The sequence below is a fragment of the Mesoplodon mirus genome, assembly GCF_964341445.2.
Source record: "Mesoplodon mirus genome assembly, chromosome: 10".
Lineage (NCBI taxonomy): Eukaryota > Metazoa > Chordata > Mammalia > Artiodactyla > Ziphiidae > Mesoplodon > Mesoplodon mirus.
Window position 1 is genome coordinate 88,603,609 of NC_138986.1, and position 14,058 is coordinate 88,617,666.

Below are 14,058 nucleotides of genomic sequence, written 5' to 3' on the forward strand. Positions count from 1 at the left end.
AATGATTTCTGCTCTAAGACCACATTCGTAAGTCCAATTTGTTCATAAGTCCAAGAAGGTTAGCCTAGGCACCCAACTAACACAATCGGCTATGTAGTACTGTACTGTAATAGGTTTATATTACTTTTCACACAAATAATACGTAAAAAACAAACACAAAAAATAAAGAAAACATTTTTAATCTTAGAGTACCTTGAAAACTACAGTAGTACAGTACAACAGCTGGCATACAGGGGCTGGCATCAAGTGAACAGGCAAGAAGAGTTACTGACTGGAGGAGGGAGAGGAGGTGGGAGACAGTAGAGCTGAAGGATCGTCAGCAATAGCAGATGGAGGGCAAGCTGCACTTTCACTCATGACTGACGTTCAGTACCAGCGATATCACTGCTGCTTTTACACTTGCTTCCAGACATCCTGGGCTTGAAATAAAGATACTGTACTACTGTACTCTGTACAGTACTATAAAGTACACAAAAGCACAACCACTTGTAGAGGATGCACACATGTGACAATGTACACCAGGCACGTCAGCTAGCTTATGTGATTGGACGTGTGAACACAGGTTTGCATCTCTGAAAGTTTGCAACTCATATGTAGGGGACTTACTGTATAAATATGAATGATTATTTTCAATTGATGAGCTCTTAAGTTCAAACACATTCTAACAACCCTGCACTTTTACTCCCCGCCCCCTCCAGCCATGTTTAATATATTTTACATCATATTTTATATCTTTTTGTTTTGTATTATCCCTTAACTATTTATTTGGGATACCAATTCAGATCATTTCACTATTCACTATTTCACCTATAAAGGTCTTTTAACCTTCCTACTAGCTTTACAAGTGGTTGTACTACTCCTTTGCTGTATGTTTACCTTTACCAATGAGATTTTCCTTTTGTAATTTTAATATTTCTAGTTGTAGTCTTTTCTTTTCCACTTAGAGAAGTCCCTTCAATATTTCTTATAAAGTCAGTTTAGTGGTGCTGAATTCTTAGCTTTTCCTTGTCTATAGAACTCTTTATCTGTCCCTTCAAATCTGAATAACAGCTTGCCAGGTAGAATATTCTTGGTTCTATTATTCTTTTTCCTTTCATCACCTTAAAAATATGTATCATCTAATCTACTGTTGATTCCTTGCAGTGTATTTTCTATTTCAGTTATTATATTCTTCAGCTCTGTTTGGTTCTTTATGTATCCAACCCTTTGTTAAACTTCTGTGTCCCAAGTTCATTGAGCATCTTTATAATTCTTACCTTGAACTCTTTATTGGTAGATTGCATATCTCAGCTTCATTTAGTTCTTTTTCTGAGATTCTGTCTTGTTCCTTTGTTTGGAACATATTCCTTTGTCTTGTCATTTTGCCTAATTCTCTGTTTATTTCTGTGTATTACATATATTGGTTATGCTTCCAATCCTTGAGAAATGTCCATCTTATGATGCCTGGCAGCACACTTCCCTCTGGTCACCAGAGCTATATGCTATAGGGTGCCCCTGTGTGGGCCCTTCAATTGCGGTGGAGCCAATTATTTTGGATGTGCTGGTAATGCACGGCTGGCCTCTTGCCCAGTTTGCTACCAGGTTCTGCCTTGTGCAGTGGCTTCCAAGCCACTGATAGGCAGGGCCAGGTCCTGGAGCAGCTGGCTGCGAGGCTCAGGGGGCCCCAGGGCTGGTGACAGCCCACTGGTTGGTATGACCAGGTCCTGGTGTATTGCCCCCAGGGTTGATGCCAGCTTCCTGGTTGGTGGTGCCAGGTCCTGGTGCAGTGGACTGTGTGGCCTGGGGCATGCCAGAGCTATTGTCACCTACTGGTGGGTGGGCAAGTCCCTAGTGCTAATAGGCTAAGAGAGGACTCCAAATGTTACTTGGCAGTACCAGCTTCCTCATGGTAGAACAAGCTCCCAAATACGGATGCAGCCATGTCTATATCCCCAGGGGGGTCACAGCTGTCTCCTGCCTCTCTGTGACGCTTTCCAAAAACAGCAAGTGGGTCTGACCCAGGCCACTTACTTTAAAATTACTGCTTCTTCCCTGAAAGCATGTGAGATTTTGAGTGCGCCCTTTAAGAAAGGAGTCTGTTTCGCACAGCCCTCTGGCTCTGCCATATACAAGTCCTTCTGGTCTTCAAAGCCAGATGTTCTGGGGAGCCTGTGGTGGGGTTTGTACCCCTTGCTCCTTGGGGAGAACCTCTGAAATTGTGGTTATCCCCTCATTTGTGAATCACCTACCTGGGAGTGTGGGTCTTGACCATATATAGTGTCTCCTCCTCTCTTAGCCATCTCGCTGTGGTGCCTTCTTTAAACCTTTAGTCATGGAAAGTCTTCAGGTCATTCTCATCAACAGTTGCTCTGTATGTCATTGCAGTTTTTCTGTGCCTGTGGGAGGAGGTGGGCTCAGTGTCTTCCTGCTCCTCTTTATGAATGAAGAAACTAAGGTACAGCTCTCCCTCTCCCTCTGGCACATCCACAGTCCCATGTCTGCATGCAGGGAACTATCTGCTGGCTCTGTACTGCTCCCTGTATGATATCCTAGGCTGTGGGCCCTCTGTGGCCCCAGTTACTCTACCAGAAAGATGGCCACACTCACGGTAGTCATGACACAGAATGGTGGATGTTTTAGTACTTCGGATGGAATTCAACCTTTACAGCTTCAAATCTAAAATCAGAAATCTAGTTGGACTAAAAAGCAAAAACCATACATGCAGGGCTTCCCTGGTGGCACAGTGGTTGAGAGTCCGCCTGCTGATGCAGGGGACATGGGTTCGTGCCCCGGTCCCGGAAGATCCCACATGCCGCAGAGAGGCTAGGCCCGTGAGCCATGGCCGCTGAGCCTGCGCGTCCGGAGCCTGTGCTCAACAATGGGAGAGGCCACAACAGTAAGAGGCCCACATACCGCAAAGAAAAAAAAAAACAAAAACCATATGTGCAGCAGAAAATTTTAAAAATCAAGTTATTAATAGAAAAAGGTAAACGGTTCTTTCTACCACCAAAAAAAAAAAAAAAAAAGACTTCATTATTGGGCATAGTGTGGTGGAAGAATTTTAAATAAATTATCAGCAGGAAAAATTGAAAAAGCAAGAATCCAGCAACAATTGGCCAAAATACATAATGATGTAAAGAGACTTCAGCATCAGTTAAAACAAGTGACACTTAGACCTGATTTTGCTGAAAGCTCAGAGAAATAATAGAATAAATGGAAAATGCAATAAGCACTTTTAGATAAGAGCAGAGACTGATATATGAAGAGCTTATTAAAGAAAACAACTAAAACTGAGTTGACTGCCATATCCAGAAAAATTGACATGTGGACTTTGGGTCACTCAGAAATGCAGAGAGCTTTCAGAACAATGTCAAGTAAGGTTCATGTAAAAGTACCATCACATACTCTTCTAGCAGAAATGGTAGATACTGAAAAATTCTTTCAGCAAACAGGAGGGCAACAAGGGCACTGGATGACTTTGATCATCAGACCTTTGTAAAAGTGAGAAACAAACATAAAGAGAAGACAATATTTATGGGAGAAATTCTAGAAACTTATCCTGAAAGAACACAGGATTAAGTGCAGCAACACGAGAAATTATACAAAAATTTCTGACTGTAGAAAAAAAGAAAAAATCTATTCAGAATTGGAATGCTAAAAGCAGTAAAAAAAAAAAAAAAGAGGAAATGGTCAAGTTAAAGATAGAGAATATAACTATGCTTTTCCACAATAAACAATAAGATGATGAAAGGAAAAACAGGAAAAAAGAAGAATCATACATTGTCAGTTGAAGCTTGGGAAGAAAAGAAAAGTATCTAAATGTCAATGAGATATGTTTCTCATATTTAAAAGAAGTTAAAAGAAGAAGAAAAGGAAGAGCAAAAGTAGCAGAAGAGCACCAATGCCAGTTTAGACTAAGATTACTATTATTACGTTACACTGAGAAGAAGAATTAAAAAGAGGAAGAACTTGTGAGGCTTGAAAAAGAAATAAGTGAAAAGTCATACAAGGCAGAAAAAGGAAAACTGTTGCCGATGAAATTTTCAGGTTTCAAGAAAGAGATTTACATAAACTTGAACTGAAAATTCTAGATAGACAGGCAAAGGAAAATGTAAAAGTAGAACAAAAAAGACTGGAAAAATTACAAGAAAAGCAAGAAAAGAGTGAAAAAATGTTAGTAGATCCCTCTAGGCTTTACAAAACTTACCAAAGGTTGGAAAGAATGGCCCAAAGATGTAGGATCATCAAGTTCTGGGCCACTGCTTCATATTTCACATGGGGCTATTGCAATCTGCAGACAAAGAGACTAGAGAAGAATATGAGATAATGAACTTGGCATACAGTTGATGAGAATGTTAATATTCAGTTATTCTGGGAAACACAGTGACAACTATGTTCTTTAAATATCACTAGCCTAATCGATTGATTATTCATTACATTGCATGTGAATTGGGAGATATTACATTCCACACTGACATTGCTGTTATTATTTCCTGTTTATACTAAGAGGGCAGTTAGTTTACAGGTTGGCCTATTACTGATGTCAAAGCTATTTAAATAAGTTTATGTTAGAAACATTATTTCACTTAATGCAAAAAACACTTAGAAGATTTTTTTATGGCATATCAGAATTAACTGGGACAATGTTAGAGTGACGTTTCTTAAACCCCTGATTCACAAATTTTAGAACCCATGTCAGTTAGCTTGTCATAGAAATGTAAAGTTCTCTTTTAGAGTTGTAAAATAAGTTAACACTTTTTCTAAGTTTAACAAACTGGTAGCTTGGCAATTAGTGAACTTCTGTATAACAAGCATTATCTATTTGTTTGAAGAGAAAAAAAAGAAAATGAAAAAGAAAAAAACCTAAGACAGAAAGTTCCCCAAGTCCACAAAGTCATAACAGAGCTGAGATTCAAACCCAGTGTGTCTGGTTCTAGAGTCCATCCTCTTAACCACTATGCAGATTGCTCCCCACAGCAGAAAACTTTAAAGATCTAACGAATATTTTCACGGATTTTGAGAAAGTATTACTGCCTGAAAACAAGAAAAGGATGCTCTGAGAGAAGTATAAACAGAGACCTGGAAAGTGCTCTTAGCTGTTAAAAATTTGAATGAGGAAAAACAAAACAATAAAAGGACCAGACCACAATATCCTAGTTACCAAAATAGTAGTGGCACGGAAACTGGCTTATGCACCACCCCCAGGGCGACTGGCGCTGTCCCATGGTTATGGAATCAGGTCGCTGCTGCTGCTGCTACTACAAAGGGGCCTGCTGTCACCCAGGCCCCTCAGGTCCCCCACGGGCACAGCTGGTTGCACCGTGTCCCCGACCCCAGGGATTCCTTGTAGTTGCCAAGGGACTCCTCGGCACCAATAAATACGTGACCTGCCATGGTGGAGGCGCTACCCCATGGGACCATTCTTGACTAAGAGGAGCTGGGACTGGGCAATACACGCCCCCTCCAGAGGGACCCTGTGGAGATGCACAGCTTCACGCTTCTTCAGTGCAGATGCCCCGTAAGTCCCAGCCGTCAGCTTTGCGAGTGGCTGCGGCCTTCTCAGTCATGCTCCCCCAACTTGCTCGCCACACGCCGTCTTCTTTCACCTGCTTCTCTGGCAAAACACTCCCCAGCAGTAAGTTTTTACCTAGGTGTCGTGTCCTGGGAAATCCAGTCCAAGACAGGAGACTTCAGAGGATACCGGTGTCAGCCTTGCGGAAGCAGCAAAACCACTCTCCCGGAGAGAAGCCAGATCTCGCGGGATCGTGGGAGTTCTCGTGGGATCGCGGGAGTTCTTGTGGGATCGCAGGGCCAGGTGGCGCCCAGGAGGAGAAGTACCCATGCTCCCGGCGCGATTCCCGGTTCCAGCACTTCTGTCAGGAGCGTGGTCACACCACCCATCAGGCACACCGGAGTGCTCCCAGATGCCGTGGCTCGCTCCTCCTCCGAATCACAGTGCGGCAGCGCCTCTTGTGAGGAGGATCAGACTGGTGTGGGGGAATGGCTCTGGCCCACCGGGCCAGCGCCGGGAGTGAACTGAGCCATCCGCAGCCCCAGGAGCCTTCCAGGACCTGCTGGAAAATGAACGAAGAAGACGGTTCTTTAGACATATCAGCATGAAATTTCGAAGCACCAGATAAAGAAAGATTATAAGAGCTTCATTTGGGAAAAATTTATTTAGAAAGGAGCGAGAATCGGTCTGACATCCGCAGCCCCGGAGGCTAGAAGGCAGAGGAGGGGTGCCTTCGAAGATGACACTCAGCCACACTCCCGGGCAAGGGCAAAAGCAAAGCAAAGCAAACCAGACATACCGACACGGAGAGAATCAGATCATTTGCCCCATACATACCTTTTTGAAATAAATTACCTGAGAATGTATACTTCAGGAAAACAAAGGCATAACCAAGAAAAAGGAAGACAGACTTGGGAGACTGATTTCACGGAAGGACAAGAAAGCGAAGTTCTGGGATAACAGGTATGCAGGAGACTAAAGACACAGCCGGCCAGATCTGAGCAGGAGAGTGGAGGTCTGGGGACAAAGGGAGTGTGTGGACTAATAGGAGGTCGAGGCTGAAAATGTGAAGGCAAGGCAAGTGATGCAAGGAATCAAGAAAACAGTTCAAAATTTTAGGCAAAGATATATAGGAAAGTCATTATTTAAAAATGAAGGCAATTAGAATCTTGCATAATTTTTTCAACTGAGGTAAAATTGGTAGGTAATATTATATAAATTTCAGGTGTACAATGTTAATTCGACATCAGTATACACTACAAAGTGATCACCCCCAAAGGTCTAGTCACCTAATGTTGCAGAATTTTAAGTAATTGGGGTCAGTAATCCATCTGACCTTGGTGCTTGGGATTGTCCAGCAGTGGCATAGAGGTCATGAAATTGGAGAAGGAAGTAAAATTCCAGCCCACTATTTGGCTCAACTGTGAACAATATTTACAGAGTAATGGTAATACAATGTTTGGTTTTTGGTCTCCATCCTTTAGCATGAAGCTATAAATGAAGCAAGAGATTTGGTTATGGTGGAAAGGTTAAAACGTGTAGTCCAGTGTAGTTGGTGCAAGATGGGAGGTGGAAGGGGAGGGGAAGGGAAGACAGGATCACTCATCTTCTGATCTTACAGAATGGGGAGTTAAGAAATACCGTTGACGTTTGATGGAAAAAATTTAGAGATTTAATTCTTATTACTTAAAGCTACAAGGATAACCGATAGAAAAATGTGATTAAAAATGATGGATACAAAAGTGAAGAGGAGAAAGAAATAAGGGTTCAGTGAGCCTTATTTTCGTCTTTCACATTGGGAAATTGTCTAAATGTGATAAATCATGACTTAGGAATAAAATGATACTATTTAGAGTGATGGAGATAACCAACATAAATAAAGAGGGTGCTTCTGATCTGTGGGGCTCTGGGTGAGAGTCATGAAAGAGAGCAGAGAATTTTCTTAAACTTTCAGAACTGTTTGATTTCCTGTGCATGTCTCACTGTTAGAAAAAAATAAATACAAAAGTATTTCAAAAGCTATCAGCATACAGATGGCAAATTAAATCACAAGAATTTATTAAGTTACTTTGAGATAAAGTGCAGTGAAAAGTGAAGAGAGATACCAGGATAGGATCCCAAGGCAAATCAAAAGTTAAAAGGAAGGTGCAAAAAGGGGCACAGGAGGGCAAAAGAAGAAGGCATTTGTTACCAGGAAGCCGTAGGGCCAGCATGAGAGCAGCTGTATCCAATGCTGCAGAGGTCAAGCAAGCCCGGTGGGGATGGATGCTCCCACTGGGTCTGGTGACACAGAGGTTGATGGGGGCTGGAGCCAGAGAGCAGTGTGTGGACTAGGGAGGCGAGGCACAGTGGCAGCAGGCTTGGGGGATGCCGAAGTTGGGGGTGAAGGAGAGGAAAGTAGGTGGGTAGCAACCCAACAGTGACACCAGATCAAAGGTCCCTTTTGTAGTGCTCAGGTATAGAGGGAGGAGGACGTGTTTGTGTTCAAAGACTGATGGGAGGGTGGCTGTGACGAGGGAGCAGTTGGAGAGGAAGGATGTGGAAAGGAAGACGCCAGAGAGCAGGGAGCGATTCCACAGAAGAGGGCACTTCCCCCGACACAGCAGGAGGAAGGAGGGGGCAGGTGATGTACTTACGGTTGGATGCATTGGGGCAGGAATTTGGGGAAGTGCCTGTGACAGCTTCTCATTCCTGTGAAGGGAGGAAGAGGCCTGCCCCTGTCTGTGGAAAGAGAAGAAGCAAGCGCTCTGGCACTCGGTTTGTTTCTGTTGCGTGACTTTATTTTTTCAGTGCTCAGCAATCCAGGGCAGAGGCCAGGCAGGTGGAGGGTTGGCTTCATCCAAGATGGTTCTTTTTTTAAAAATTTTTATTTTATATTGGAGTATAATTGATTAACAATGTTGTGTTAGTTTCAGGTGTACAGCAAAGTGATTCAGGTATACATATACATGTATCTATTCTTTTTCAAATTCTTTTCCCCAAGATGGGGTTTTGCCAGGTGGTGCAAAAGGTGAATAGGTATTTTCTGGGAGCGCAAGGGGAGGAAGGCAGAGGCAGACCAATTAGTAGAAGAGTAATTCGTCAAAAGCTACATCTGTAAATAGTGAAAAGAATTTCAATTATATAATGAACTAAACCTATTATTTTTTTAATGAAAAGCAAGAGGCAAGAGGGTTGTAAGCTGCATTTTGAATAACCTTTCAGGATTTATTAATCTAACTTGGGGCTAGAGGAAAGTCCCGAATGCCCCCTTCTAAAGCTGGGGCAATTGAGGATTCCAGAATGTAGGGATTCTCTCCTATTTAAACTAAGTCTTAGCAGGCAGTAGAGAAGCATTCTAGGGAAGTAGGTCCAGACAACAAAGAGATGGGCCCACTGGGTGAAGAGGCCTCATGCGTAGATGCCAATTCGGGCAGAGAAACATTGGACTGCACACTGCTGTGGAACTGCTCCACTGTGATGGGAAAGATGCATGAGAACGTGGATTGTTCTGGAAAAGGACTTGAGATTACTGGAAGCGGCCAACTGGGCACAGGGCTTTCCTGGCCTCAGCTCCACTCAGCTTTTCTAGGAGGGCGTTTGGCAGCTCAGGTCCCTTCTACAGGCATCTGGGGGACATAGAGGATGGTGCTGACTCAGGAGGAGAGGTGATGCTGAACTCTGGTCCAAAGTCACCATCTGTTTGCAGAGGCTCCAAGAGCTGCTGTTGACTCAGGTCCTCTAAGAATGTCTGGAGTCAGGATTCTCAGGCAGGAAAACCAAGGGCTTCCCATGCTGGGGTGTGCTGGGAGATGCAGGGCACTTCTGTGGAGACAGAGGTGAGCAGTGGTGGGTGCCGCTGCCGTGCACCACAAATGGACCTGACCCCGGTCTACGATTGGAGACGAATTCCAGAGTCTTCTTTGTTTGCTGCTGTTGCTGGCAGGCTCGGAGCAGCATCCAGCGACACTGCACTGACCTGTGCTTTCTGTACTAGAAGTGAGGCTGAGAGGAGGAGGAGAGTTTGGGGGGGTTCTAAGTGACTCCGGATGACGGAACTACCAGAGGACTGTGTGACAGTGTCAGCATGGTGCTTGACGGGTGCTGGGATGGCTGCTTGGTCGTGGACTGTAGCATCGCTCCTTTCCCTCTCAAGGACATACAGAGATATACGTTCCCTTGTTTGCTCCTTCCTTCATTTATTCATCTCAACATTTGTTTAGGATTTTTTCCGTGCACTGTGCTGGAAACCAGAGATGGAAACCCTAGTAAAGACAAGGTCCTTATTCAGGAAGGCTCAGGGTCTGGTTCCTTTCTCCTGAACCTCTACAGTACTTTACCTGGGTCTCCTTTGAAATGTTTATCTCCCTTCACTTTGAACTATAGTTGTCAACTTAAATGTCATCTCTTCTCCTGGGCTTTTGGCCAGAATTTGCGAAATGGCTATGGTGGGTCCATTTGACCTGCAGATACGTTTTTTCTTTTTTACCTCACATACAACGTAAAAACAAAACAACTTGAGATCACTTAACCCATATGAAATTTAGTAGACTTCACGAAAATTACGTCCAGGGTAAGATATGGAACCTGGCACTGCAAAGTCGTTGTGGCTGCATATTTAGGTCTTTCACAGGGACGGGAACAATTCAAGAAAGAGGCGGTAATCAGTGTCAAGCGCGAATCAAGTCTTCATTTTTTCAATGTAAAGGAGCTGGCATTTGTCTTTACCTCAGTTAGGTACATAACCCCAGTTAGTCTAGATCAGTGATTTTACGATCCCTTAGTAATGTTTAGGCAAAATCCCAGTTAGTGAGTTTTGTTCATTGCTAGTAGGTAGGTCTAGTGGAAAGGATTAACATTTGATTGGGGAGGAAGTTAATGGATTCTGTTTATGTCTTCTGTATTCTATTGCCAAACAATTGAGTGAGCCACCCGATCTTCTTTTAGAACAAGGGAGTGTGCAAAATAAATAAAATAATAAAATACACTTACGAAGAGATTTATGCCTCTCTCTCTTCATGACACTGATTATATTAAAAAAAAAAAAAGAAACAACCAAAGCAGACAAAAGCATTCAGATGTTCCAAAAGGCCACACTATTTACCTTTTCAAATACACTTCTCCAGTATCCCAAGGAAACTGGCTTCAAATGCTTTAAATCTTGGTTGTCTAATTTCATTCCATAAACCTTAATTATAGCTCTTTATAACATGCTAAATAATTCCTCCCCTACTGGATGTTTATACTTTTCAAATATTTATAGACTGTCATAATTCCTTAGTCATCTTTTTGCAGAGTTGCACATATTTTGTTCCTATAATATTTTTCATAAATCAATTTCCTCAATACTAAGCTGCTTTTCTTAGTTCCCCATTCAGCTTGTCTCCATCTTTTTGATAAATTGCTAATCAAAGGTAAATGAGATCTCCTGGGTGCAGTTTATCCTAAGGTTGTTTGAGAGGGTTTAGAATTTCCTCACCTAGATTAGAGTTCCTCATTTACATCCTCATTTATATATAGCTCAGAAGAGTGCTGACTTTATCAGTGTTTCTACCATTTCCCTTTGAAAGCTCATAACTAATTTCCCATGTAATGGCATTCTAAGTCTCTGTGCCACACCGTTTCTTGCCTGATCTTGGAACATGCAGGAATTCAATCAGTTCAGAATATATTTCTGTAATTTGCTTCTTATTATGCAATATTGAATCACATTTCCAGCTTCTTTATATCCATAAACTATTATCATTTCTCAGTGTCCTTCGAAATCAGTAACACCTGGAAGCTTAAAAAATATTGTTTTCACTCTAGATTGTTCAAAGAGACATTAAAGTCTTACAACTGCATTTTTAGTCTTTCAGCACAATGATTTCTTTCCAACAACATGTCAGTTGACCTGGTTGTATCATTGTTGTGGATCAGTCCTTTTGCTGATGATGTCTCGGGCATCCTACTGGTGGCATACCATACATATACTCTTCAGTGTAGCAGATGCATAAGAATAGCATTAAATGCTCAGTATTTTCTTCTTCAAGTAACGTTATTCCTATATTTATATATTTCAAGTTTTAAAACGTTCACATCCCTTTTTAGTGTCTTTTTTCCCCCCCTTTTCAGTATAAAAGCCTCATGTAGCTTCCTAGTGCCATAAAGGATAGTACTGTGGGTCTGGCCTCTGAGGTCCCACTCAGTCGGACCCCCCCTCCCCCTTTCTGGCCCGTGAACCCTGTGCTCCGCTGCATGCAATGAGTTGTCTGTGAGGCCTTTGGAAGGATCCCCACAGAATTCATTGCACCCTCTTGCCAGTCCTTGTTGCCTTTACTTTTCCCTGTACGATAGTGAAAGGTCTTGATTCACTCAGAGCTTTCCTGTTGTTTGTACACATCGTTGTCTCCCACATATCATTATGTGAGCTTGTTGTATCCCTGCCCAGTGCTTCACAAAAGAAGGACTTAATAGATGTAGAATAGAGGCAACTCCAGCTTTTCTACTTGCGCTTTGGGGCGATAGTCCAGTTGGAGAGAGACCTGGGAGCTAGGAGCCCTGTCCTGAAGCTGCATTGGCAGGGTGAACACGTGGCATTTACTTAGGTCGCTTATCTGGCGTGGCTGTGGGGGGGCTTGATAGAGATGGTGCACGGGTGGCTATGGGCCTCTGTATACCCCTTGGTGTTGGAACAAGCAGGGAGAACAGTGAAGTGACCGCAAAAGTCACTCCGTGATTGATGGGGATTAGAATCCTGGGCTCCTGTTTCCACTCATGGTTTTGTTCCCATGCTTCATTGTTCAATTTTGCTCTGGAAGTTTCTCATAATGTTTACTTCCTGATTCATACGGACATCAGGCAGACCAGGTGACACTTCTCTACCCTCATGCCATCTCTTTTTGTGTGCGGCTGAGCCACACTGACTGCATTTTGTCAGCTCCATCTTAGTGCCCAGTCACACCCGCACCCCCTCTGCATGACTGAGCTTTAGCCTAACTCATGAGGGATCAACCAAAGCCAGGTAAGTTCCCCATCAACCTTTACCTCTGCCCTCATCTGATAGGAAAACTGGAAGAGTGCCTATTGCCGACTCAGATGGTTAATAACCATGAGAAGCCCCAGGAAGAGGAAAAGCCCCTCTTCCCGTTGGTGCAGACACGGGAACTTCTCTGGAGCAGACAGATTCTGATTTTAGCTTTGGTCCCTTTAAGTCCCCCTGTACCCCTTTTTGGAGGTGCAGGGACTGCAGCTGCAAATGCCTCTGGGTCATCGTCTGCCCAATCCTGCCCCTATGTAGTTCTCCATGATAAGCTTCATAATTGCACTTTATGGGGTTGCCTGCTTCATTTTCAGACTTAAAGTTCTTTCTAAGTTTGGGGGATATTATTCAAGATATTTGCTTCCCAACGGTTTGGAAGATAGAATCCCCTTTTCCCATTCTGACCCCATACCAATCAGTGTTAGAACTCACTCTAGGTATTTCAGATGGAGGGGATTTCACACAGGGTATCGGTGTCAACAGTGTTGGAAGGTCTGATGGAGAAGAGGCCGAAGGCAGAGGCTAATGAAGAGTCAGTGACGACGACACAAGTCACTCCAGGCCCTGGCTGGGGGGACACAAGGGAGGGGGCAGTGCTGCCAGACCCGGCAGGATGCTCGCAGCGGACACTGCTGAAGGCCAAAGCCACGCCACTGCAAAACCCATTGTCGCTGCTGCTGCGGCTGCTGCATCTGCAGAAGGCTGAGGAGGGCACAGCTGGCCAGCTGATCTGTGCTGTTGGACCTGTGGACCGTACCCAAGCTGCAGCCACCAGCCGTCATCCACAAGGCAAGGGAAGCCCGAGGCCACTCACTGCTGTCAGAAACAGAATTAAAAGAAGTTTCCTTTTCCTTCAGCTTTCCCAGTCTCCTTCTAGCTCCTCTTTTTGGAAGAGCCCATCCAGAGAAGTCATCTGGCTGAGAAGTCTGGAAAATTTAATTGTAAGTGTTTCAGCCCCAGAATACGGAAAGGTAGAAGGGAAGCTGAGAGCAAAATGGGCCAATGAGGGTCACACACCCCTATCCCCCCAAGTCTGTGGTATGATTGCAATTCTCTACTTTCTCTACCCACAAAATAATGATGGCAGATTAAGTTTAAATATCAATGCAACTTAAACTTTATAACCTGGTGAAAGTAGTGTCAGCGTAAACAACATTTCTGGGTGTTTCTTTAGGTCATTGTTTTCTACAATGTACTCTACAGGATACATCTTAAGAAAGGGTCTATTGGTCAGATGAGTTTGGGAAACTCTGTACTTTATAACCCTCTCTTGGAATTGCACAGTTCATATTAGCACAGTAAAGTCTCCGAGAAATTCATTAGTCTCCAATAGAATTTGACATTTTTGACTTTGCAATTGGTATGCATTAGTGAAAAAAGAATGGTCACAGTCCCTGCCATATGGAGTTTACAAGGAAGAGGCAGGGGGCAAAGTAAGCAGAGAAACGTGTGTGTGTGTGTGTGTGTGTGTGTGTGTGTGTAATTTAGATAAGTGTTATGAATGAAACAAATAGGATGCAGTGATAGAAAATGTTATAGAGGGAGGTGGGCCTAGTTAGACAGCATG

The 14,058-nt window shown here is 43.4% G+C and overlaps 1 long non-coding RNA gene and 1 pseudogene across 2 annotated transcripts; one reads left to right on the forward strand and one right to left on the reverse strand.

Annotated features, from left to right (window-relative positions):
• Positions 1-214: 214 nt before the first annotated feature.
• Positions 215-5,713, reverse strand: LOC309811017. The gene is made up of 5 exons (XR_014295092.1): positions 5,627-5,713; positions 4,187-4,285; positions 2,587-2,655; positions 2,229-2,375; positions 215-419 (listed from the first exon to the last, which is right to left on the reverse strand). It is a non-coding gene; the product is annotated as an uncharacterized lncRNA (long non-coding RNA).
• LOC309810904 (coiled-coil domain-containing protein 112-like) lies at positions 2,699-3,719 on the forward strand (annotated as a pseudogene). The gene is made up of 2 exons: positions 2,699-2,714; positions 3,060-3,719. The product of its transcript is annotated as a coiled-coil domain-containing protein 112-like (transcript).
• Positions 5,714-14,058: the final 8,345 nt, after the last annotated feature.